General features: G+C 40.2%; 1 protein-coding gene across 1 annotated transcript in view; it reads right to left on the reverse strand.

The window, feature by feature from the left end:
- The window catches only part of CNTNAP5 (contactin associated protein family member 5), a 1,036,258-nt gene that overhangs the window by 304,148 nt on the left and 706,269 nt on the right, over window positions 1-25,841 (reverse strand). The window lies entirely within an intron of this gene.

Consider the following 25,841-nt stretch of genomic DNA (forward strand, 5'->3'; position numbering starts at 1 on the left):
GACATCATCTAAATCAGAGGGAGTTGGTCCTGCCGTGTTAAAAATGAGGGAAAAGTGAATAAGGAAAACCAGGCAGGTTTTCTAAGATTATATAGTTAGTTAATGACTAATTGAGAATTGGAACCCAGGATGTCTGACTCCAAAGACACTACTTCCAGATAGTGATACACACTCTTCCTCACAAGAGAAGCACTAGCATAGATCATTTTCTCAGAGAACCATAAGCACCACTTTGAAAATAAGACCTATTCACAGAAAGCATGTGTGACATATACATCATAACAAGGATGAGAATGTATAATACACACATACATGCAAGGCACTTAACTGAAGCTTGTTATTTATTCTCCATGGTACTTCTACTTACCAAAAATATTTTAAGAGTTTTACATTAAAACAGCATGCGGAGATGAGGGCCTAAAGATCAGGGAAGGAGAACATGCTTTGCCTTCTATCCGTAAGAATGGAAGGTGAAGAGAGAAGAATTTTATTTTTAGAGCTTGGGAGATCTGGACTTGAAAGCTATTCTATGAACAACAAACTTGGGCAAGTCACTTCACTTTTGGAGGGGCTTAATTTTATCATCAGTTTTAAGAAAAGAAGTTATGAAGTCACAAGGCATTTGGGGATGCATCCAACATTCTGGAATAATAGACTGAAATATTTTCAGCAATCAGACATAGAATTGAATTCCGAACTTGCTCACAAATAAAGTGAAAGAGGAAATAGGAGGACTTGAAAAGCTTTTGTCATCTGAGAATCTTGCCCACATAATAACATCATTACTCTTCATAGATGCTCAGAGATGAAAAAGAACCTTGCCCAGACATCATGTGGTTTCCGTCCTCTCTCTCTCACTCATTTAGTTTCACAAATGAGGAAACCAGAGTCTAGGAAGTAAAGGAATGACCCACAACATATCTATTAGATGAGAATGGTAAGCATATACACTGCCACTGTGACAAATATTTCTAGTTACAGTATATAACCAGCACTACTTAGAAGCATGATGGTGGCAGCTGGCCATGAAAAAGAAAATAATATTAAAAACAACTGGCAAGCAGTATCCCTGGTTTTACCTTCTCTGTCTCAACTCTGTATATGAGTTAGGATAAGTAACTTCATTGCCCTGAACTTCAGTTTCAATATATTTTTAGAAAAGGGAGGAAGAGAAAGTTTGATCTTCACAGTTCCTAAATGAGGAAATATTTATTGCAGCAGAAAATTAAACCATGCTCAAACATTCTGATTCTTCTTAACACTCTTTGCCGAAACCAACCCCCTGATAGCCCATATCTCCAATGTTTAATTGAATGACATTTTCTATAAAGTCTAAAAAAATCAGGTTATTGGATTTTGGTTTTGAAAGCAAAAATAAGGCTTGATTCATATTGGTAAAAATAATAATGTTACACAAACAATGAACCAGAAATTTCAAAAATGTTGGTACCAGTACAGACAAATGTCGATAAAATAAACAAAGTAGTCATTCAATAATACAACACTGCAGAGGGAGAAATAAAAACTGCCAATTTTGAAATGTCCATGGTACTTATAAGAAACGGAACTCTAATGAGATGCCATGTTACTGTTCCATTCTAAGATATTTTACATACATTATCACCAGAACTCATAACAATCATGGTAGATATCAATATAAATATAGAAACAAACATAGATATTATAGGTATCCATATAGATACAGACATAAGAAGGAAAGAGAAAGTAAACTTGTCCCCAGTCTCAATGTGTCCAATCTGTCTGACTCCAAAATTGTTCCTCACAGCATCACTAAAGTACACAAATTTGGATTTCCTTCTAAATGTACACTGATTTTCATACCTTTGTCCATCCAGTGTTCATACACTACTTAAACAATTTGCTTATTCATTTACTCATTAGCTCATTTTTTTTTCCAAAATCTTACTCTATCTTTGGCAAGAGGGAGAAGAAAGAGTGGTATCAGAGAGACAATCTTTTATCCCAAAGCCACGAATATCGCAAACCCCTCCTTCTGGGCCCAGAGAGTGAAATGTTCAGAGTTGAACTCTTGGCACTTTTTGATATATGCAATAGACAGAAGACACAAAGGAACAACTAAGGGCTCCAAAAGCGCCCCTCAGTTCACTTAACACACGTCACAAGCACGGTCTGACCAACAGGAAGAGAGACGATTACTCGAAACCTAGGGTCTCTTAGGTGGTTTCGTTTCAAAGACAGCCTTTGTCATCTCATTATTTTTCTCCTGGGTGATAGAAACATAAAGACTAAAAATAAGAAGAAAACTGGATGTTATCTTTTTCTCACTTTCTATTTTTTCTCCCACTTCCTGGGTTGCTGTGCAGATTAGGCCCTGAAACTGATGAAACATGAAAAGCCAGGGGTCAGTGCCACTCAGGAGAGTCAGCTTTGATGGCTGATGTTCCTGATACATGGAATAAAGTAGGGACAGGTAGTTTTAGCTAGGGAAGGTGTAGGTGAAAGATCTCAGGTATCATTCATTTTGAATAGGCTTTTAGGGGGACAGAGGGTGATCCATCGGAGAAGGAAATGGCACCCCACTCTAGTACTCTTGCCTGGAAAATCCACGGACGGAGGAGCCTGGTAGGCTGCAGTCTATGGGGTTGCTAAGAGTTGGATACGACTGAGTGACTTCACTTTCACTTTTCACTTTCATGCATTAGAGAAGGAAATGGCAACCCACTCCAGTGTTCTTGCCTGGAGAATCCCAGGGATGGGGGAGCCTGGTGGGCTGCCATCTATGGGGTCGCACAGAGTCGGACACAACTGAAGTGACTTAGCAGCAGCAGCTGCAGGGTGATCCATGCATGGACCTACATATACTATAAATAAAACTGGACTCATGAGCTAAATGTTCAAGATGGTAAATTTAGTCAGTGGGCAATGGACAGAGCGTGAATTTTGGCCTCAGAAAATCTAGATTTGTAAGTCAGCCCTACACTTATTGGCTAACCATACTTGGTCAAATGATTACTTTTCTGAAGTTCAGTTTCTTCATCAATTATGCTTTAAAAAGCAGCAATGATGCCAACTGTAGAGGATGGTTGTAAAGATTAAGAGAGGAGATCAGTGTGAGGAATTCTATTATTAACTAAATAATTAGGTATTTAATAGGGATCTGTGTGTATCACTTAGAAAAAGATATATGACATCTCCAAATCCAGGAGCTCACAGATGTCTGATGCTGATATTAACAGAAGCATTAAAAACAAGGAGAAGATATGACTGGTCTCTTGTGGTTCTCAGGATAGCCTGCTTCAAGAAGGTTGTTTCCCAGTCCAGAAAGGAAGATCCACAAACATCTAGAGGAGAAACACACTAAGCTTGACCTTCTCTCTGCAGATCCATGGGGAAAACATACCAGATTCAAGAGTCCCAGAATGGAAAATGCTTCCCCCTGGTAGTTTGTGAACTTGGATTTTCACACAAGAAAACCAAACAGGTTTCCCTCTAACTCAAGTAAGTCCAGTTTCATGCAGAGACCAAGGAGGAAATCAGCTAAAAGCTATGATTGGCAGAGCATCATAAAATCCTCCAGGCTCCAAACACCACCTCAGCTGATGTGCCTCCAGCACCATCCCTCTGCCACATGGCATCCACCCTAACTGCTAGTCTCTAAAGATGCATTTAAGGCTTCAAGGTACCATGAGACAGCCTGGCTTTAGAAACCCGCCCATCTGATGAACGTCTATGTTCTACTCTAGTAGGAAGACTTTGCACAAGTTATATACATCTCTAAAGTTTCCTCATTGGTAAACAGTATATTTATATTAATCGTTCCATCCATGATGATAAAATGATCCAGTATCATGTTTTACATGGACACGTAACTGGTTGTCTGGCATGCAAAAGAGTGAAAAATCTTTATATTCAAACTTTTCTATGACATTAAAATGAGCACTAGGACTTCAATCCTTAGAGAGTTAGGGGTAGGAAACTCACCCTGCAAAGGAGGTTAGCTAGCAGACTCCTTGTGATATAGCTGCTGCTGTATATAATAAATGATTGTTATCTTGTTGAATTACCTTTTCACTCTGAAATAGCCTCATGTGTTTCTAGATTTATTTTCATTCCTTGCATTTCAGAAATGTCTACAACAGAATATGTCATTTAGTCCTCATAGACCCAGAAACCTAGAAAATCATTGCCCTTGATACCACAGTTTGCTACCCAGGTCATTTTCTATCGTTTCTTCTACTGTATTCAGTCCCATGATGGGAAACAGAGCCACTCTTTCTAATTTGCTTAAAGGAATACAAGTATTGAGTTACTCAAGACAAATTGTCTGCTTAAGAGAGGACTGCATTTGAAGATTTTTTGAACTGGCAGAAACTTATGCAATTCACTAAGGATCTTAGTTAGTCTAAAATAAGTTATTATGCATTTTAAATGTTTATTATCCAATAAATGGCTGGCAAATATTTTCTCTAATTTCCGAGATTGCTTTTTAATTTTGTTGACTATTTCTTGTGCTGTACAGAAGCTCTTTAATCTGATGTAGTCCCACTTGCTGATTTTTTCTTTTGTTTCTTGTGCTTCTGTTGTCAGAGTAAAAAAAATCATTGTCAGAATGTCAAAGGGATTTCTTCCTTATGTTTTATTCTAGGTTTTTATGCCATCAGACCTTCTGTTGAAGCTTTTACTCTTTTTCAAGTTAATTTTTGAGTAGTATAAGATACGGGTCTGATTATTTGCCTGTCCAGTTTTCCCCACACCATTTGTTGAAGAGATTATCCTTTACTCTTGAGTATTCTTGGCTCCTTTGTCAAATATCAATTGATCCTTTATGTGAGAGCTTATTTCTGGGCTCTCTATTCTGTTCTACTGGCATATATGTCTATTTTTATGTCAATATCATGATGTATTAATTACTGCAACTTTGGAAAAATGGATAGATGTTTAAGTGCACAAACTTGTGATTAGCAGATAAATAAATTCTGGATATCTAATGCACAGCTTAATAATTAGTCAACAATGCTGTATTATAAACTGCAAAGTTGCCAAGACACTAGGTCTTAATCGTTCCCACCAGAAAAAAAGAAAATTATTACATGACATATAGAGATGTTAGCTAAGCATGGTAATCATACTGTAATATATAAATGTATAAAACCAACACATTGTACATCCTAAAATTACACAAAGTTGTATGGCAATTATAAGTGATCACTCACCTAGAGCCATACATCCTGGAATGTGAAGTCAAGTGGGCCTTGGGAAGCACCACTATGAACAAAGCTAGTGGAGGTGATGGAATTCCAGTTGAGCTATTTCAAATCCTGAAAGATGATGCTGTGAAAGTGCTGCACTCAATATGTCAGCAAATTTGGAAAACTCAGCAGTGGTCACAGGACTGGAAAAGGTCAGTTTTCATTCCAATCCCAAAGAAAGGCAATGCCAAAGAATGCTCAAACTACTGCACAACTGCACTCATCTCACACGCTAGTAAAGTAATGCTCAAAATTCTCCAAGCCAGGCTTCAGCAATATGTGAACCATGAACTTCCAGATGTTCAAGTTGGTTTTAGAAAAGTCAGAGGAACCAGAGATCAGATTGCCAACATCCGCTGGATCATGGAAAAAGCAAGAGAGTTCAGAAAAACATTTATTTCTGCTTTATTGACTATGCCAAACTCTTTTACTCTGTGGATCACAATAAACTGTGGAAAATTCTGAAAAAGATGGGAATACCAGACCACCTGACCTGCCTCTTGAGAAACCTGTATGCAGGTCAGGAAGCAACAGTTAGAACTGGACATGGGACAACAGACTAGTTCCAAATAGGAAAAGGAGTACATCAAGGCTGTATATTGTCACCCTGCTTATTTAACTTATATGCAGAGTACATTATGAGAAACGCTGGGCTGGAAGAAGCACAAGCTGGAATCAAGATTGCCGGGAGAAATATCAATAACCTCAGATATGCAGATGACACCACCCTTATGGCAGAAAGTGAAGAAGAAATAAAGAGCCTCTTGATGAAAGAGGAGAGTGAAAATGTTGGCTTAAAGCTCAACATTCAGAAAACTAAGTTCATAGCATCTGGTCTCATCACTTCATGGCAAATAGATGGGGAGATAGTGGAAACAATGGCTGAATTTATTTTTCTGGGCTCCAAAATCACTGCAGATAGTGATTGAAGCCCTGAAATTAAAAGACACTTATTCCTTGAAAGGAAAGTTATGACCAATTTAGACAGCATAGTAAAAAGCAGAGACATTACTTTGCCAACAAAGGTCCGTCTAGTCAAGGTTATGGTTTTTCCAGTGATCCTGTATGGATATGAGAGTTGGACTATAAAGAAAGCTGAGCACTGAAGAATTGATGTTTTTGAACTGTGGTGTTGGAGAAGACTCTTGAGAGTCCCTTGGACTGCAAGGAGATCCAACCAGTCCTGGGTGATCACTCCTGGGTGTTCTTTGGAAGGACTGATGTTGAAGGTGAAACTCCAATCTTTGGCCGCCTGATGAGAAGAGCTGACTCATTTGAAAAAGATCCTGATGCTGGGAAAGATTGAGGGAAGGAGGAGAAGGGGACAACAGAGGATGAGATGGTTGGATGGCATCACTGACTCGATGGACATGGGTTTGGGTAGACTCTAGGAGTTGATGATGGACAGGCATGCTGAGGTTCATGGGGTCACAAAGAGTTGGACACAAATCAGCGACTGAACTAAACTGAACTGAAAAAACAAACTGTTTGCTTTTTAAAAGCAGCACTCACCACAGAACATTAAGCACAGTTCCCTGTGCTATACAGTAGGTTGTCATTAGTTAACTATTTTATACATATATCAATAGTATGTATATATGTCAATCCCAATCTCATAGCATACCCCATTCATCCCATTCCCTATTTTCCTCCTTAGTGTCAATACACCTGTTCTCTACATCTGTGGCTCTACTTCTGCCTTGCAAACTCTGTAGTGACCTAAATGATAAGGAAATCCAAAAAAGAGGGGTGTATGAATGCATGCTGCTGATTCACCTCTCTGTACAGCAGAAACTAATACAACACTGTAAAGCAAATAAACCAGAACTAAAAAAAGAAAAGAAAAAAAAAAAAAAACAGCATTCAGTCCAGTGCACTTGCCTGAGTATAAGTGATGCTGTAAGGTATTATGCCATCTTTAAGTATAAAGAACTTATGAGTTATAGGCCATCAAACAGCATGTGTTATAAAGATCCAAGCTTCATTTCAAAAACATGACAAGGGTTGTTATGAAGACTAGTACAGCATTTCTTATGTTGCTTTGTGGATTTAGCTTTCAAGTCTATCTTCTTACAAACTTGAGACCTCCCAGGATGTGAAATGTATCATTCTGTATATACTGTGTGCTAGTCCTCAGGGCACAGACACAGGAGAATAAAGCATGCTGAACTCTTTCAAAATCTTACCATCATTTGAGGGGAAAAGTGGCATATATGAGAACCACAAATGCCTCACACTAATATAAGCACTCTTGAGATTACGAGTAAGTGAGGATGCCCAGAGATCTGCTGAGGCTGGGTTGGAGCTGATGATAGAGAAACTGTACTCTGTTTCCCTTGAGAATGGACAGGTCAACACTGGTCTTTCATCCATGGACCATCAGTATCTTGGCTAGCACTAAGCACCCTGTAAGACTTCAGGAAATCTTTATCAAGAGGAGGCTAATCGTCAGCATGTACAGTAAGTCCCCTACATATGAATGCTCAAGTTACAAAGATGTAAACGTGTGTTCCATCAGGGCCAGGCATGAGTAAATTGCAGTTTGCCCTCTGTCTCCTATTGCTGACAATTCTTCACTTTACTATATCCCACCTCCTCTCTGTCCAGTCAGTAACTCTTCTTGCCTGTTCACTTGATGCCAGGCACTGTATGCCAATTGTTGTACTGTACTACTGTATGTACTTTCCAAGGTACTGTACTGTAATATTAAAGATGTTTATATTTTTGTGTTTGTTTCTTATGTATTATTTGTGTACTGCTACTGCTGCTGCTAAGTCGCTTCAGTCCTGTCCAACTCTGTGCGACCCCATAGACGGCAGCCCACCAGGCTCCCCCGTCCCTGGGATTCTCCAGGCAAGAACACTGGAGTGAGTTGCCATTTCCTTCTCCAGTGCTGCCATTTCCTTCTCCAGTGCATGAAAGTGAAAAGTGAAAGTGAAGTCGCTCAGTCATATCCAACTCTTAGCAACCTCATGGACTGCAGCCTACCAGGCTCCTCCGTCCATGGGATTTTCCAGGCAAGAGTACTGGAGTGGGTTGCCATTGTGTAACAAGTATTCAAAACCTAGTACAGTCACCCCATGCGAAGAGTTGACTCATTGGAAAAGACTCTGATGCTGGGAGGGATTGGGGACAGGAGGAAAAGGGGACAACAGAGGATGAGATGACTGGATGGCATCACCGACTCGATGGACGTGAGTCTGAGTGAACTCCGGGAGATGGTGATGGACAGGGAGGCCTGGCATACTGCGATTCATGGGGTCACAAAGAGTTGGACACGACTGAGTGACTGAACTGAACTGAACTGAACTGAACAGTATAATGCATATAGATACAGCTGATTGTGTTAGTTGGGTACCTAGACTAACTTTGTTGGATTTATAAACAAACTGGGCTTATGAATGTGCTCTCAGAATGGAGTTTGTTCATATGTAGGGGACTTATCGTATTATATAAGCGTCCACATGTATAATAATTTTCAAGTGATAAGATCAAAACACACACACTCAACAACATCAATAAGAGAAAAGTAAATGAGGTTTCACAGAGTGCCAGCAGGGTATCAGTAGCAGGATATTCCAGAATAGTTCATATCTGTATCTTTCCTGTGAAATCTTTCCTAGTCATCACCCCAGGAAAACTGTTTCGGAACCTTCATCCTGGAGCTTTAGGTGATCCACCTTGATTACTCTTGCTTTCATTTCAGAAAATAAATTCTTTACATACAGAGCAAGCGTTTAACTCTCTTATTTTGGTTCTCATTCTATCTGATTGGTATTATTATTGTGATGATCACTATTATTAATAGTAGTCCTTACAGATGCTATAAAATATTCCATCTGTTACCACGGAGATCACCACTAAGAAGAAAAAGCAAACAGAAGAAAAGTGAAAAAAGAGACAGAAACACGTGATAACTCTGATTAATAAAACCTCATTCTACACACATATCTGACTCTGCAGAGCAAGGAAAAAACTGTAAATTTTCTCTCACAATGCTTGGAAGGAAGAGAGAAGTCTACAGATTGTCAATACCCAGCTTAATTGAACTTAAATCACTGTGGGGAGCTGCTTACAGTCCTTTGAAAAATGTGCCAATTCACTTATACTCCTGTTGCAATAAAACAAGTCTATATTAAGGTCACCAGGGTCACTTCTGGTACAGTTATCTAAGTTGACAAAGTGAATTTTCTACGCCAAGGGTAAAGATAGCTTAAATAATTCTCAAAGCACTGTCTTTACCATTCATTTACCATCTATGCCATTTCTTGTCATTTTGCACTGACAGTTATTTAATTTTTCATATGTTTGTCCCTTATCTCCCCATTTAAATCTTAGGCAATATCTACCGAGTAGATATCGGCTTGGGAAGGGTTTCTGTGGTTAGTGAAGGCAGATGTGATGGAGGAAAGCAAGGGCTTTGGGATCAACAGATCTGGCTGCCAGCTCCGCCACTGACCAAATTCCCAAACAAGGCAGAGACAGGGAGCCTCCCACAGCCTCAGTCTCCACATCTGTAAACTGGATATACCCATTAAGCGGTGATGCTCTGAACACTGAATCAAACTCACAGCACTGAGCAGAACTCAGAGGCTGACTCAGGGTGCTGGCCTCGAAATGAGAGTTGAACAGCCACAAGCCCTGCTGATGAAGTGATTCAGGGAGGAGCAGAGGCATCATTTCATTGTGGGAACAGTTCTGGGAACTTCTGATGAGGGGGTCCGTGAACCTTCCCCTCAACCTTTAAAAGGAAGGAAGACAAGAGGTGAAAAACAGTTTTCAACTTCTTTAAAAGGCTTCAGAATTTCTGCAAGAGTTTTCACTCTCTTGTGGCTCAGCCCAGAGGCCAAGGTGAGCATCCTCCTTGTCTGCTAAAACCACTGAAGATATGGTTGCTTTTAGTGTCTGAGCTTCTGCTGTTTGGAAGAGGGAGAATTACTGATTTAAGGCTCCTGATGGAGTCACCATGCACGGTGCATTAGCTGGAAGTGGGCACTGCAGGCTGCGGGGGGGTGGGGAACCTATTCCAGCCACTGCCGTTCCTCCACCAGCCCGCATGGACCACACACTTTATGACTTCCATACAACATACTTGGCCATGATTTATTGCACTACTTTGCTGAGCCTTTACTTCTTATATACCTTTGGTGGGTTATTTTTCTTTTCCTTTGCTTTAAAATCAGTGGCATCATCAAAGAGGCCTGGGGAATCTGTTTTCTGATCTTGGAGGGGGCGTGATCTTGAATGGATTTCATGTGCAATTGCATGGTGCTTGTTTGTTTCTGATTAACTGGTTTATCCAAAGAAAATTCATGAAAAGTCTTGTGTGTGCAGAACACACTTAGGAGCTGAGTATCTTGAGGGTTACCAGGCTGAACACCATCCTGGACCCTGAGCTCAAGGGATTCATAGGTGCTTCTGAGAAAGAAGTTCCCATGGAAATTAAAAGATTCACAGCAGCATGTATGGGGTTGTGGTTTGATCCCTTTGCTGTACAAGGGACTTTCAAGAGGCTTCTCCAGCACCACAATTTGAAACCATCAATTCTTCAGTGCTCAGCCTTCTTTATGGTTCAGCTCTCACATATGTACATGACTACCAGAAAAACCACAGCTTTGAGCCTGTGCCCACCTCCTGGGCAGGGGAAGAAGGGAAAGTAGACTGCAAATCAAAGTCACCTCATGATCAGGGAGGGGCTTTGGTTGCTATGAGACCTTTTCATGAGGTCTTTAGGAGCATCTTTGTGATAAGCACTGTTGTGGTGCTTTCTGAGGGAAAATCTAGGCACTGGATCTAACTTGAATTCAGTCCTTCCATTTGTCAGTTACTAACAGAGTGATGCTGGAATGCTCTCCAACCTCTCTGAACTTCTGTTTCCTCAAAATGCAAATGAGAGACAATTTCTACCTCATACTTTACCATGTGGATTTCACTCTAAGAGAATATATATTACCCAGTACCTGAATCACAAGTATACAGTAAATAGTAGTCCCTGGGCTTCCCAGGTGGCACAGTGGTAACGAATCTGTCTGCCTATGCAGGAGGTGCAAGAGATGCAAGTTCAGTCCCTGGGTTGAGAAGATCCCTTGGAGATGGAAATGGCAACCCACTCCAGTATTTTTGACTGGAAAATCCCATGGACAGAGGAGCCTGGCAGACTACAGTCCAGAGGGTCGCAAATTGTACATGACTGAGTGACTGAGTACATCCTTTTTTTAGAAGAGTTAAGGTAGCCAAGATGGAACTCTCAGGGTAAGAAGCTGATTGCAAAAGGTTTGCCTTAGTCCTGCAGCCAGGAAATTAAAAGAAGAAAAGCTTGGAAGAAAAGCTATGACAAAACTAGACAGTATATTAAAAAGCAGAGACATCACTTTGCTGACAAAGGTCCTGTATAGTCACAGATATGGTTTTCTCAGTAGTCATGTACAGATGTGAGAGTTGGACCATAAAGAAAGTTGAGCACGGAAGAACTGATGCTTTTGAATTGTGTGCTGGAGAAGACTCTTAAGAGTTCCTTGGACAACAAGGAGATCAAACCAGTCAATCCTAAAAGAAATCAACCCTGAATATTCATTGGAAGGACTGATGTTGGAGCTGAAACTTCCATACTTTGGCCACCTGATGTGAAGAACAGATTTATTGGAAAAGACCCTGATGCTGAGAGAGATTGAAGGCAGGAGGAGAAGGCAGTGCCAGAGATGAGATGGTAAGATAGCATCACCAACTCAATGGACATGAGTTTGAGCAAACTTTGGGAGATAGTGAAGGACAAGGAAGCTTGGTGTGCTGCAGTCCATAGCGTCTGCATGGGTTCAGACTTAGTGATTAAAAAACAAGTCCTCAGGAAGGATACCCAACATTTATGTTGCCTCTCTCCAGGTCACAAAAGTAGACAAGCTTTGTGAAAATGGAAGAATCTACTTCTTCTTCCATGGATCCTAAATTCTGGTTTTGAAGGTGATTGACAAAATGAAAGCTCAAGAAGAAAGTGAAATTATTCATCTTTCTTTCATCACAGTATCAATGATATACCAACTTTATCTCCAGAGAGAAAACTTTTCTAACTCCACCAGCATCCCGTGTTTGTCTCACTCAAGTACTATTACGCCAACTTGTTTACTCAGACCCTCCGATAAACTGCAAGCTCAGCAAGGGAAAAGAATGTCTCATAAGTCTTTGCCTTCCTAGCCCCTGACCCACAGTAGGTATTCACATATCACTGAACTAAACCTTCAACAGACTACCAGTATTTTTACTGGCTTCAGTAACAGTACATAAAATCAACCACAAAGTGATATGATAGGAAACTATGTTTTGATATGTACTTGAAACTCTGCCATGCAGCCCAGAATATCTATTGCAAAAAGCAGAATATTGGAAAAAATATAAATATCTACCAAGAGCTGTCTGATTGAATAGAGGATAGTTAATTGACACAGTGAAATACTGTGTAACCATAATAAAGACCACATAAGATTTCTTTAAACTGATCTAGAATTATTTCCAGGATAGACAGAATCATTTCAGGGTAACAAGGTGCAAAAGACTATGCTATGGGTTTTGTAAGAATAAAGGAGAAATAGGGCTACAGACAAGGATAAACTAAATGATTATATAGAGCAGATTTGTAAGAACAGAGTGAAGACTATGAGAGAGAACAAGATGTAACCAGTCAAACATTGTAGCTATATTTGATTTTTGTAATAAGAAAATATTTTACATTTTTAAAACATAAAATTAAATCATAAAGATGAAAAGAGACAAACACCACAACTGAATATTAAAAAAAAAAAAAACAAAAAAGCCTGACTATATATTAAATAGATAAGATAACCACAAAGGAGAAAAAAATAATTAAAGTAAATTTTAAAATATAGTATTTTGTTCAGCTATATATATCCTGAGGCTATAGTCTAAAAACAAAATGGAAAATTCAAGTCAATCTTAAACTTTACCTTGTTATCAGTAGTGACATTGCTATTTGATTCTGAATCTGTTGATTAGTATTATAGGATAGAATAAATTATAAAATATATTTTTTCAATTTTAAATTTATTTATTTTTAAATAAAAATAATTATTTTTAATTGAAAGATAACTGCTTTACAGAATTGCATTAGTTTCTGCCAAACATAAACATGAATCAGCCATCAGATCAGATCAGATCAGTCGCTCAGTCATGTCCGACTCTTTGAGACCCCATCAATTGCAGCACGCCAGGCCTCCCTGCCCATCACCAACTCCTGGAGTTCACTGAGACAGAGAGTTCCAGAAAAACATCTATTTCTGCTTTATTGACTATGCCAAAGCCTTTGACTGTGTGGATCACAATAAACTGTGGAAAATTATGAAAGAGATGGGAATACCAGACCACCTGATCTGCCTCTTGAGAAATTTGTATGCAGGTCAGGAAGCAACAGTTAGAACTGGACATGGAACAACAGACTGGTTCCAAATAGGAAAAGGAGTTCATCAAGGCTGTATATTGTCACCCTGCTTATTTAACTTATATGCAGAGTACATCATGAGAATCAGCCATAGGTATACATATATTGATTTTGTTGGGATAGTTTCTCAGTATGTGAGAAGAGAAATACATATGGATGATGGAATGATGAGAAAACATCTGATGGTGGTGGATTTGCATTAAAGTTAAGTATATAAATTCATAAGCACACACACACACACACATGCATTTTTTTACCTGTGTCCATAAAAAAGACGGAGAAGCAATAAGCAAACCAAACATCTAGATTTTAATTTTCAAATACCATGTGCTACAAAAAGGAACTAGGCTTCTTTGGGAAAACAGTTGAGTCTGGGTCAGGCAGGGAAAGTTCACGGTAACATCTTGGAACATCTTGGACTAGAAAGCATGCAAGTGTTCCAAGATTAACGGGGTCACTCACAAAAGACATAGGAACAGAATTAAAGGGATCATTACCAGCTATACATGGGACAATCTGAGCATCAATAAATATAATAATAATAGTAAAAACATATTAAAGTAAAATAATTTATAAGTTTCAACTGATACAAGGGGGTTTCTCGGGTGGTACAGAGATAAAGACTCTCCCTGCCAATGTAGAAGATGCAAGAGACATGGGTTCAATCCCTGGGTCAGGAAGGTGATGTGGAGGAGGAAATGGCAGTTTACTCCAGTATTCTTTCCTGAAGAATTCCATGGACCGAGGAGCCTGGTGAGCTACAGTCCATGAGGTTGCAAAGAGTTGGACATAATATATGAAATATATATGTGAAAAATATTCTTTTCCATTATGATTTACCACAGGATATTGAATATAATTCCCTGTGTTAGACAATAGGACCATGTTGATCTATTCTTTGTGTAATAGTTTACATCTCATAACTTCAAACTCCCACTCTATCCCTCTCTCACTGCTCTCCTCTTTGGAACATTTTATTTACAACTGGTTTGTACTCTTCAAAAACTTAATGTCTGTCATGAAAAATGACCAAAACAAGATGGTGTGGGGGACCTGGCTTTCTAGTTAAAAGAAATTAAAAGGACAGGGCAATTAAATCCCACATATAGAAAGTGCTTGAGAGTCAAACAAAAAGACATTGCTATAAAAGACAGTGTAGGGACAAGATGAATTATATATTGGATAACATTCATTAAAGTGATCTTTATTGTTCTTACTATAAAAATAAAACTAAACCATAGTTTTAGTTTTGTGCTTATATAGCATTGTCTGTATTGTTACAAGTGAAGTCTTCAGATTTAAATTATCACCATGTCTACAGTTTGCTTTCAAATAGTTTAGAAATAAACATTTTTCTATGAGGACAAAGAAAGGACAGGAGAGAGAGAGGGGGAGAGGAGCTAAGAGTAGCACAGATGTGGGTAAATGGGGGCAAAATGTTCATGTTTGGAGAGTTTAGGTGAAAAGTTTATGGATGCTCATTTTAGTATTGTCAACTTTTCTGTAGGTTTGAATTTTTCAGAATAAAAACTTTGAGGAAAATAAGATAGAGCTTCACACAATGCTTCACATGTAGAAAAGGCTCAAAACCATTCTACTCTGCCCCAGCAAACCCATGTGAATGTGCTCTTACAACCACACACACACACACACACACACACACACACACACACAGCTAAGAACAACGGACTAAATAGTTTTCCAAGGGCAAACACTATTTCCAGGATGTCCCTGGTGGTACAGTGGTTAAGGCTCAGCACTTCCACTGCAGGAGACATGGGTTCCACTCTTGGTTGGGGAACTAATATCCTGTATGCATGGGGCACAGCCAAAAATTAATTAATTAATTAATGTAATAAAAGTTTAAAAGTATTATCAAAGTCAATCATCCATGCCATGGTAGCTCTTCCATTTTCAAATGGAAGTATTCGTCATTGCTGTTGGATTAAGTTGTAGGGGCGCTTTCAAGGCACCAGGTGTTACACATTCCTGAAGTTTATTAGTTATTATTTTCATCATTATTTCCCTTGTGGCTCAGCTGGTAAAGAATCTGCCTGCCATGTGGGAGGCCTGGGTTTGATCCCTGAGTTAGGAAGATCCCCAGGAGAAGGGAAAGGTTAACCATTCCAGTATTCTGACCTGGAGAATTCCGTGGACTGTAAAGTCCATGGGGTCGCAAATCGTTGGGCACGACTGAGTGGCTTTCACTCTCACTTTCATTTTCATCATTGCATCCCAGAAACACCAAGAAGCCAGTGTCAATGTTTCTGGGAACAGAGTGATGAAAATAATTTTATAAACTAGTATATATTGGGTATATAATGCCAGAAAATGATTTTCTTGTGGTTTACAATGATTAACTCCTATAAAACTCACAACAGTCTCATACATAGGCACTATTTGTAATGACCAAGAAGGCAACTAAGGAACAAGGAAGCCAAGTTATTCCTTGGATCACATAACTTGACAAAACTAGGAAGTGTCAGTGCTGGGATGCAAACCATGCCCAAGCACTTGCTGCTGATGCTGGATTGGGCAGATGTTTACTGATTATGTGGATTCAAGGGGGAGCCATGAGAAAGGTGAAGGACAGGAAAGTCATAGGAGCAAACAATAAGGGCTCAGTCTATAGAAGGAGATGAGTACATATCATTCCAGAACAAAATCATATCTAAGTCATAAGAGTTAGCCAGGACACTCACAGCTGGCAGGGAAAATACCATATGGAAACTGTCACCACAGATGGTCTACCCAGCCAATGTCTCTTATCAGCTCCTCTTTACAAGCAGATACAAATAGAACAGAGTCAAACTCTGCACAGAGCAGGCATGGCTGATTGGTGCTCCTGAGACTTGAGCTCACCTGCTGTGAAGCTTCATGAAGAATAAAAGCTCCTAGACCAAGGGTCCCTCTGCTTCCCTTGCATCACAAAATGTGGAATCACAAACTGCTAGTACCTTTTGGGCTTTTTTATTCTTTGTAATGTATAGACCGACTTTGATCCATCATCTCTCTCCAGAATTCTGGGCTCAAAGCAAAAGCAAGATTTCTAGGAGAAACCTTTGACTCCCACTTGTTATTTCATTCTCCTGAACAAGAAAAGTGTTTGCCCAAAGGTAAGACTGTATTTAAACACATGGATAAGCCAAGAGCCTTCAAACGAGTCAAGGAGCCCTTGGGCACAAGCTCGCTGCATCACCACATCCATGATGTCCCTGAGCTCTTCAAGATTGATTTTTCCTCTTTTCTCTTCTCTGCCTAACTCAAGACACATATGTTTCAACTTCATAACTAAGCTCTATGCCTCCAACAAAGCCTTACTTAATTGCTTCTGTCCCTTATTCCTTCAACATTTAGATCTTCCCAGTGGCTCAGCAGTAAAGAATCTGCCTGCCAATGCAGGAGATATAGGAAACCCAGGTTCAATTTCTGGATCAGGAAGATCCCCTGGAGGAGGGCATGGCAACCTACTCCACTGTTCTTGCCTGGAAAATCCCACAGACAGAGGAGCCTGGCAGGCGGACAGTCCATGGGGTCATAAAGAGTCAGACACGATGGAGCACACATGCACACCGTTCATTATGATTACAGAGGCACAGAAATGTGGGTTTGATCCCTGGGTCAGGAGAATACACTGGAGAAGGAAATGGCTACCCATTCCAGCATTCTTGCTTGGAAAATTCCATGGACAGAGGCATCTTCTGGGCTACACTCCATGGGGTCGCAAAGAATCAGACATGTCTGAGCATACACACAAACAAGACGATGGAGCTGCTTGATTGTGGCTTCTATGTTAGAAGCTCTTAGAGAATGCTACATATTGTACTGAGCACATGAGGTACATTGTTCATTTAATTTTATTTAACCCACACATCAACCCACTGAGGTAAGATTAACTGATCATTCCTATTATACAGATGAAGAAACTGTCTTATAGAACTGAACATGCTTGATATCCCTGGTGTTGAAAATCTACGGGATAACTGGACAAATTAAATAGAATGACCTAAAGGGAAAGGTTTTAAGAGCTGGAAGTTGAGCATAAGTCCTAGAGCACAAGGGTCAGTGGTTTATAGTGGCTTATACAGCATGGAGCACAGAGGAGCCTCAATAAATACTGGTTGTTTGGACTGTGTCCTGAGCCCCGTACACCACGGGAAGGGCTTTCCAGGTACCCACAATAAAAAATGTGCTGTGAAAGTTCCATCAAGAAGGGGCAGGATAAGCCTTGTGTTCAGGTCTTAAAAAGAGCAGCTCTTTTAATCACTGACTAGTTCCCCCACCCTACTTAGAAGTGGGGAGACAAAGAAGGAAGGCAATTATTAAATGCTGTACACTGTGATAATCACCTTAATATAGATATTTCGCAAGATCCAAAATCTTCAGGTGCTTGCTAAAAATGTCACGTTTATTGTAGTCCTAAACCTACTGAATAAACATTGCTGGGAACAGGCCTAGAAAATTCCATTTTAAATGTTTGTCTCAGTTCATTTTTAAAAGAAAGAAAACTTAAGCAACTTTATTTCATATAATTTTCATCAAATGCTTAGAACAATTAGGGGGTGACAGAGGATGGGATAGTTGGATAACATCAAAGATTCAATGGACATGAGTTTGAGCAAACTCTGGGAGACAGTGAAGGACAGGGAAGCCTGTTGTGCCGTAGTCCATGGAGTTGCAAAGAGTCAGACACGACTTAGTGACTCAACAACAAAAAGTGACAATCCAAGAAGGAATGATACAGATCTTCTCCCTGCAGGATCACTTGCTGGAAAAGCTTTCCACCGTGGCCTTCACCAATGGATGGCAGGAACACAGGGATAGGAAGGGTCTGCCTGAACCGACACTTGTGTCTTCATTGGCCTCAGAGCATTTGTGTCATCTGGGCTAGGAATCCAGGAACGGGAATCACAAATTAGATCCAACTTCACTGTTTGCTCCTGACAAGAACTTGGACAATTTATTTAGCTTCTCAAGATTTCAGTGCCCTGCTCTGTAAAATGGAAATAATGATACCTTCTTCACATGATTTCTAAAAAACCTGAATGGCCTCATGAATGTAAAGTGCCTATCATGGCATCTCCAACAAATAGAAACTTGATTAAATGTTAGCTGTTTCTAGCATAAGATTCAGCTCAGAGGGCATCTCTTCAAGCACGTCTTCTCTGAGCACTGTCCCGTCTCCATGCACCCCTTGATATAACCACTGCCTCCTTTGTGCTCTTTTTGTACTATTGGTTGCTACTCTATTTTCCATACCAGGTGTAAAAACTGTTACAACATCTGATTCCCTCTCTGAACTGTGAATTTCTTGAGAATAACACAAACATCCATTGTGAAACCTTGGTGCTTAGTCCAGCCAGTGCTCAAAGGTTATTTTAATGGCTTATCATAAATAACCAGCTGAATAAAGTAAGTGCCCTAAATATAAGCCTTCAAGTTGCACACCTTCAAAGATGAGAACACGTGTGCCACCTACCTTATGCCAGCCGTTAAACTGTACTACTGTACTTTTCAAGGTACTTAATGTAAGAATAAGATATTTTATTTTTTGTGCTTGATTTTATGTATATATTTATTTTTTATGCTTGTTTTTATGTATATATTTATTTTTTGTGCTTGTTTTTATGTATGGCGTGAAAAATACAGTACAGTACTATATATCTGATTGTGGTACCTAGGTTAACTTTATTGGACTTATGAACAAATCGGACTTACAAACGTGCTCTAGGAACAGAACTCGTTCATATGTAGGGGACTTACTCTAAGTGACTGATTGATTCATTGAATGAATGAGTAATGTGTAACTAGGCTCCTCTGCCGGAGAAGGCAATGGCACCCCACTCCAGTACTTTTGCCTAGAAAATCCCATGGATGGAGGAAGGCTGCAGTCCATGGGGTCGCTAGAGTTGGACACGACTGAGCGACTTCACTTTCACTTTTTCACTTTCATGCATTGGAGAAGGAAATGGCAACTCACTCCAGTGTTCTTGCCTGGAGAATCCCAGGGACGGGAAGCCTGATGGGCTGCCATCTATGGGGTCGCATAGAGTCGGACACGACTGAAGCGACTTAGCAGCAGCAGCAGCAAGCTCCTCTGCCCATGGCATTTTCCAGGCAAGAATACTGGAATGGGTTGCCATTCCCTTTTCCAGGGGATCTTCCTGACCCAGGGATTGAACTCTGATCTTCCACATTGTAGGCAGATTCTTTACCACTGTGCCACCTGGGAAGCCCTGTCAATAACCAAGCCCATAAAAAAATAAATGCAAAAATAAATAAATGGCAGAATTAATGAATGAGTAAATAAACATTTAATAAAATAACCCAAGGAATGAGTTAGTAAATGGATGTGCATTTATGAACGAGCACCTAAATCTATGAAAATCACATTACAATCATTTCCCCCAATTTTGTCATGTGCTTTTTGTTCTCACCCACTTTGGCTGGAATCAACTGGCCCTGCTAAAGTGGTGTGTGTGAAAGGCATTTCTCTAAGTGCCTGTGAAAACTCTTGGCAATTCAAAGGTGACAATGCTTTAATTTCATGGTAATTCTACAGCTTTACAACTTAGTAGTTTTATTTAATGGCCCAATTTAGCAGGACATTATGCAGTCTGCCGCTAGTCCAGAGAGACTACTTTAAAGCTTGGGCCTTCCACACAAGCAAATCTACTCCCCAGCTTTACCTAAGAGACCAGCCTTCTAGAAGCTGTATGTGGTCACTACGCCTTGGCTGACAGTGTGGTGGTGGTTTTGTTACTAAGTCGTGTCTGACTCTCTGCGAGCTTATGGACTATAGCCTACCGCTCCTCTGTCCATGGCAAGAACATTTCCCAGGCAAGAACATTGGAGTGGGTAGCCATTTCCTTCTCCAGGGGATCTTCCTGACTCAGGGATTGAATCTGCATCTCCTGCACTGGAAGGTGGATTCTCTACCACTGAGCCACCTGGGAAGCCCCTGACTGACAGCATGATGTATTAAACAGGGAGACTGACATTTTAAAAGTCTCCTGTCTTCTAAGCAGTTGGATGACCATCCTTGTTCAGTTCAAAAAGTCCCCTGGAAAACACTTCTTTGGTCTACAGAAAGCAAACTGTCCCTCTGGAATATTAGGTTGGTGCAAAAGTAATTGTGGCTGGTGCAAATTCATTGCAATTGGTGCAAAAGTAATTGTGGTTGGCACAAAAGTAATAGTAATTGCAGTTGGTGCCAAAGTAATTGAGATTTGCACCAAAGTAATTGAAGTTAAAAAGTTATTATGGCTGATGCAAAAGTAATTGCAGTTCTCACAAAATAGTAATTGCAGTTGGTGCAAAACAGCAATTGTGGTTGGTGCAAAATAATAATTGCAGTTGGTGCAAAAGTCAGCCACAATTATTTTTACACCAACTACAATTATTTTTGAATCTCAATTACTTTTGTACCAACCTAATAGAAGCAAAATACAGGCATTATTCCAACTGATTAAACTGCTAATGAGCCACAGTGCATATGTCACTCATGAGTGAGTCCCAACCGAGCAACAATAACTGGACCATCAGGAGACATAGTCTGTAGCATCCTCCCTGGATTGTGATGAGCCTGCTGTCCACAGACAAGGGACACAGTTCCAAGGGAAGGGGGGCGTGGAGATAAAGAGAAAAACCTCAGTTTCTTAGGTGTCAGTCACTCTCCAACATTGTTTAAACATTAATTCATTTAACTTGACTACATCTCAATCATAAGAAGACATCATCAAACACTCCATTTACAGAGAGAGAGACTGAGATACAAAGACAAGACTTGTTTGTGGACCCAAGGGAAATAACTATAATACATAATAAACATGATAATTTGGAGGATGAATATGTACCAGAAATCGTTCTAAGAGTTTGAATTAATGCATATGAATTCATGTATCCTGACAATCGTGTCCTTAAAAAATATAATCCATGAATTAAAAGCTTGCGATTTGCACAGGCAGGATAAAGGGGTGAGAAGGTATGGGCAGACCTGTTTTTAAAGCATCACTCTTGCTGATGTATGAATTATGAATCAGAGTGGGAAAGATTTGGGTGTTTTGTTTCTTTTTTACCGCAAGGACTTGAGATGATATATTCTGTGGAATTCGGTGACCGTATCTGAATCTTTTCTATACTTTAAGTGCCTTGTCAGTGCCTGGACAGAGCAAACAACCAATGCATATTGATTCAAATAGAAGACGATTGCCTTCCATGCTTTCCAGTCCTTTGATAAGAAGTATGGTGAAGTAGGCAGAGCCAAAGACTTAAATCTGCTGGCTCTAGTTGGAATCCTCTTTCTATAACTCAGTAGCCTTGGCAGTGGCACCCCACTCCAGTGCTCTTGCCTGGAGAATCCCAGGGATGGGGGAGCCTGGTAGGCTGCAGTCCACGGGCTCGCAAAGAGTCCGACATGACTAAGCGACTTCACTTTCACTTTTCACTTTCATGCCTTGGAGAAGGAAATGGCAACCCACTCCAGTGTTCTTGACTGGAGAATCCCAGGGACAGGGGAGCCTGGTGGGCCGCCGTCTATGGGGTCACACAGAGTCGGACATGACTGAAGCGACTTAGCAGCAGCAGCAGCAGCAGCCTCATTAACACATTTGTAAAGAAAAGAACAATATTTCAAAGTAATGCATCTCGAACTAGTCTCATGACTAACAGATATTTAGCACAGTTTTACCCGGTCTGTAATCAAGTCACTATATTTTGGCAACAGTACTTCTGCCACGATGGCAGAACCTAGAGAACTTGAGCCCAGTCCAGCTTCTACAAACTGTAGAAGAGTTTGGCAGATAATGGAAGCTAATACTTCCTTTTTGGTGTGTGTGTGTGTATGTGTAAACTGGAGTGTTTGGGATAGAAATCAGCCAATAGGAGATACCAAGACAGAACTTGATTACAAATACATATGGCACCAGAAACTGAATTCTACTCCTCTTGATGTAAAATACAGCTTCAACAAATTACCAATGTACTACGAAGTTTGGGGGAAACAAATGTGCCATAAGTGAGTGGTCCCATTGTGTGTCATGAGTAACTGTTATTTCCTCTATACTGACAGACTCTTGTGCAGTCCATACGTAAGATTGTCACCTCAATGACATTGCTCTAACTTTGGAAAGCAAAGCCAACAACTATTAGACTTAACTGAATGGGCATTTTTTTTTTCTTTCTGTCAATGACTTGGATGATAATCTATTACCTGCAATCCCACTGCACAATTATGTGCAGGAATATTAGAGAGATTTCAATTGCAGCTTGCCTACCTACTCCATCATGCATGCTTTGATGAGTTTTAATGAAAACAGAGCCTGTTGCCAAAAGAGTGAGAAACAGAGCATCATAACAGCAACAGTAATAAGACATAGAAATTCCCAAGGTGGCTTGCAAATGAATTAGGAGCTATTTGAGAAGGAAAACAAGTTTTGCTTTCAAGATTTGACCGTATCTTCCTTGCAAACTTCTCTTTAGTGCCTGATGGTCTCTGTACAGGTCTAGCCACGTGAAACAGGTTTTGTATCCATCAAGACAGGAAATAAATGTGTTTTTGTTAGTGGTTCTAGACAACTTTGCATATCAATATGCAATTATACTGCACAGAGGAAAAACTGTGTGGCTGGAAAACATATTTTAACATGTTGACAAGGTGTCTTGTTAACAATTCAAAATGGCAAAAAGTAAATAGTAGAGTCAGTTGAAATGTCAGGTTCTAGGGAAAATCTTGTCAGAGTGTTTCTTCCTTCTAATTTTGCTTTATTGATCTTGGAAGTTTCCCCTCAGACATGCTCCCTCCAGGCTTCTAAGGTCTCTGAAATTTGTGGCAACACAGAAGGAATAAAAACACCATTGCTGGCAAGAGGAAATGGTTACATTTTACCACTCAATTATCACTGCAGATGGTGACTGCAGCCATGAAATTAAAAGACGCTTTCTCCTTGGAAGAAAAGTTATGACCAACCTAGATAGCATATTGAAAAGCAGAGACATTACTTTGCCAACTAAGGTCCATCTAGTCAAGGCTATGGTTTTTCCTGTGGTCATGTATGGATGTGAGAGTTGGACTGTGAAGAAAGCGGAGTGTCGAAGAATTGATGCTTTTGAACTGTGGTGTTGGAGTCCCTTGGACTGCAAGGAGATCCAACCAGTCCATTCTGGAGGAGATCAGCCCTGGGATTTCTTTGGAAGGAATGATGCTGAACCTGAAACCCCAATACTCTGGCCACCTCATGCAAAGAGTTGACTCATTGGAAAAGACTCTAATGCTGGGAGGGATTGGAGGCAGGAGGAGAAGGGGACGACAGAGGATGAGATGGCTGGATGGCATCACCGACTCAACAGACATGAGTCTGAGTGAACTCCAGGAGATGGTGATGGACAGGGAGGCCTGCATGCTGCAATTCATGGGGTCTCAAAGAGTTGGACATGACTGAGCCACAGAACTGAACTGAACTGAACCACTCAGTTGGGGGCTTCCCTTGTGACTCAGTTGGTAAGGAATTGGCCTGCAATGTGGGAGACCTAGGTTCAATCCCTGGGTTGGGAAGATCCCCTGAAGCAGGGAAAGGCTACCCACTCCAGTATTCTGGCCTAGAGAATTCCATGAATAATCCATGGGGTCGCAAAGAGTCGGACATGACTGAGCAACTTTGACTTTCATTTTCACCACTCAGATGGCCATATAGGTTCTATCTATACTACTAGGAGAGCAGTAAGAGTGAAAGAGGTCATGGTTAATATTACATCATGATATCTGTCTACTCTGTTTCATGACCATCTACATTTTGGGACAAGGAACTTGCCATATATAACATATTCCTCAGATTAATCTCAAAAGGCAGACAATTTTATCATCTTCATGTCCCTGATAAGAAAACCAAGATCCACTGTGGAGAACAGTGTGGAGATTCCTTAAGAAACTGGAAATAGAACTGCCTTATGGTCCAGCAATCCCACTCCTGGGCATACACACTGAGAAAACCAGAATTGAAAGAGACACGTGTACCCCAATGTTCATCGCAGCACTGTTTACAATAGCCAGGGCATGGAAGCAACCTAGATGTCCATCAGCAGATGAATGGGTAAGAAAGCTGTGGTACATATACACAATGGAGTATTACTCAGCCATTAAAAAGAATACATTTGAATCAGTTCTAATGAGGTGGATGAAACTGGAGCCTATTATACAGAGTGAAGTAAGCCAGAAAGAAAAACACCAATACAGTATACTAATGCATATATATGGAATTTAGAAAGATGGTAACAATAACCCTGTATACAAGACAGCAAAAGAGACACTGATGTATAGAGCAGTCTTTTGGACTCTGTGTGAGAGGGAGAGGGTGGGATGATTTGGGAGAATGGCATTGAAATATGTATAATATCATATATGAAATGAATTGCCAGTCCAGGTTTGATACACGATACTGGATGCGTGGGGTTGGTGCACTGGGACGACCCAGAGGGATGGTATGGGGAGGAAGGAGGGTTCAGGATGGGGAACACATGTATACCTGTGGTGGATTCATTTTGATATATGGCAAAACCAATACAATATTGTAAAGTTAAATAAAATTAAATTAAAAAAAAAAAAAGAAAACCAAGATCCAGAAATGTTGAATGACTTGTCCAAGGTCACACAACTAGAACGTGCCAGAGCTAAGATAGGAACAGCAATGTGACTCCAAAACCTGTGTTCCTTCCACCAGTGACACTTATGTTGGGAGAAGAATAGGCCTTGGGGATACAGGAGAGCAATGATGGATCTTGGAACAATGATGGATCTTGGAACAATGAGGAGCAGCAGGACACTTTTCACTCTTGGACTTGTAGGAAAGGTTACAAATAGCAGGAGTGACTCAAGCTCAGTTTAGAATACAGTAAGCCCCCTACATACAAACCTTCAAGTTTCAGACTTTCAAAGATGCAAAAGTGTGTTTCATCAACCTCAGGTGTAAGTGAAATTGCAGCTTTCCCTCTGTCTCCTATTGCTGACAATCCTTCACTGTACCTCCTCCAGTCAGTAACTCTTCTTGACTGCTCACTCAATGCCAGCCCCTGTATATGAGCTGTTGCACTTTACTACTGTACTTCTCAAGGTACTGTACTGCAGGTTAAAAATGTTTTCTTTATTTTTTGTGCTTGTTTTTTTATCTATT

Source organism: Bos mutus, chromosome 2 (genome assembly GCF_027580195.1).
Source record: "Bos mutus isolate GX-2022 chromosome 2, NWIPB_WYAK_1.1, whole genome shotgun sequence".
In the NCBI taxonomy this organism is placed as follows: Eukaryota; Metazoa; Chordata; class Mammalia; order Artiodactyla; family Bovidae; genus Bos; species Bos mutus.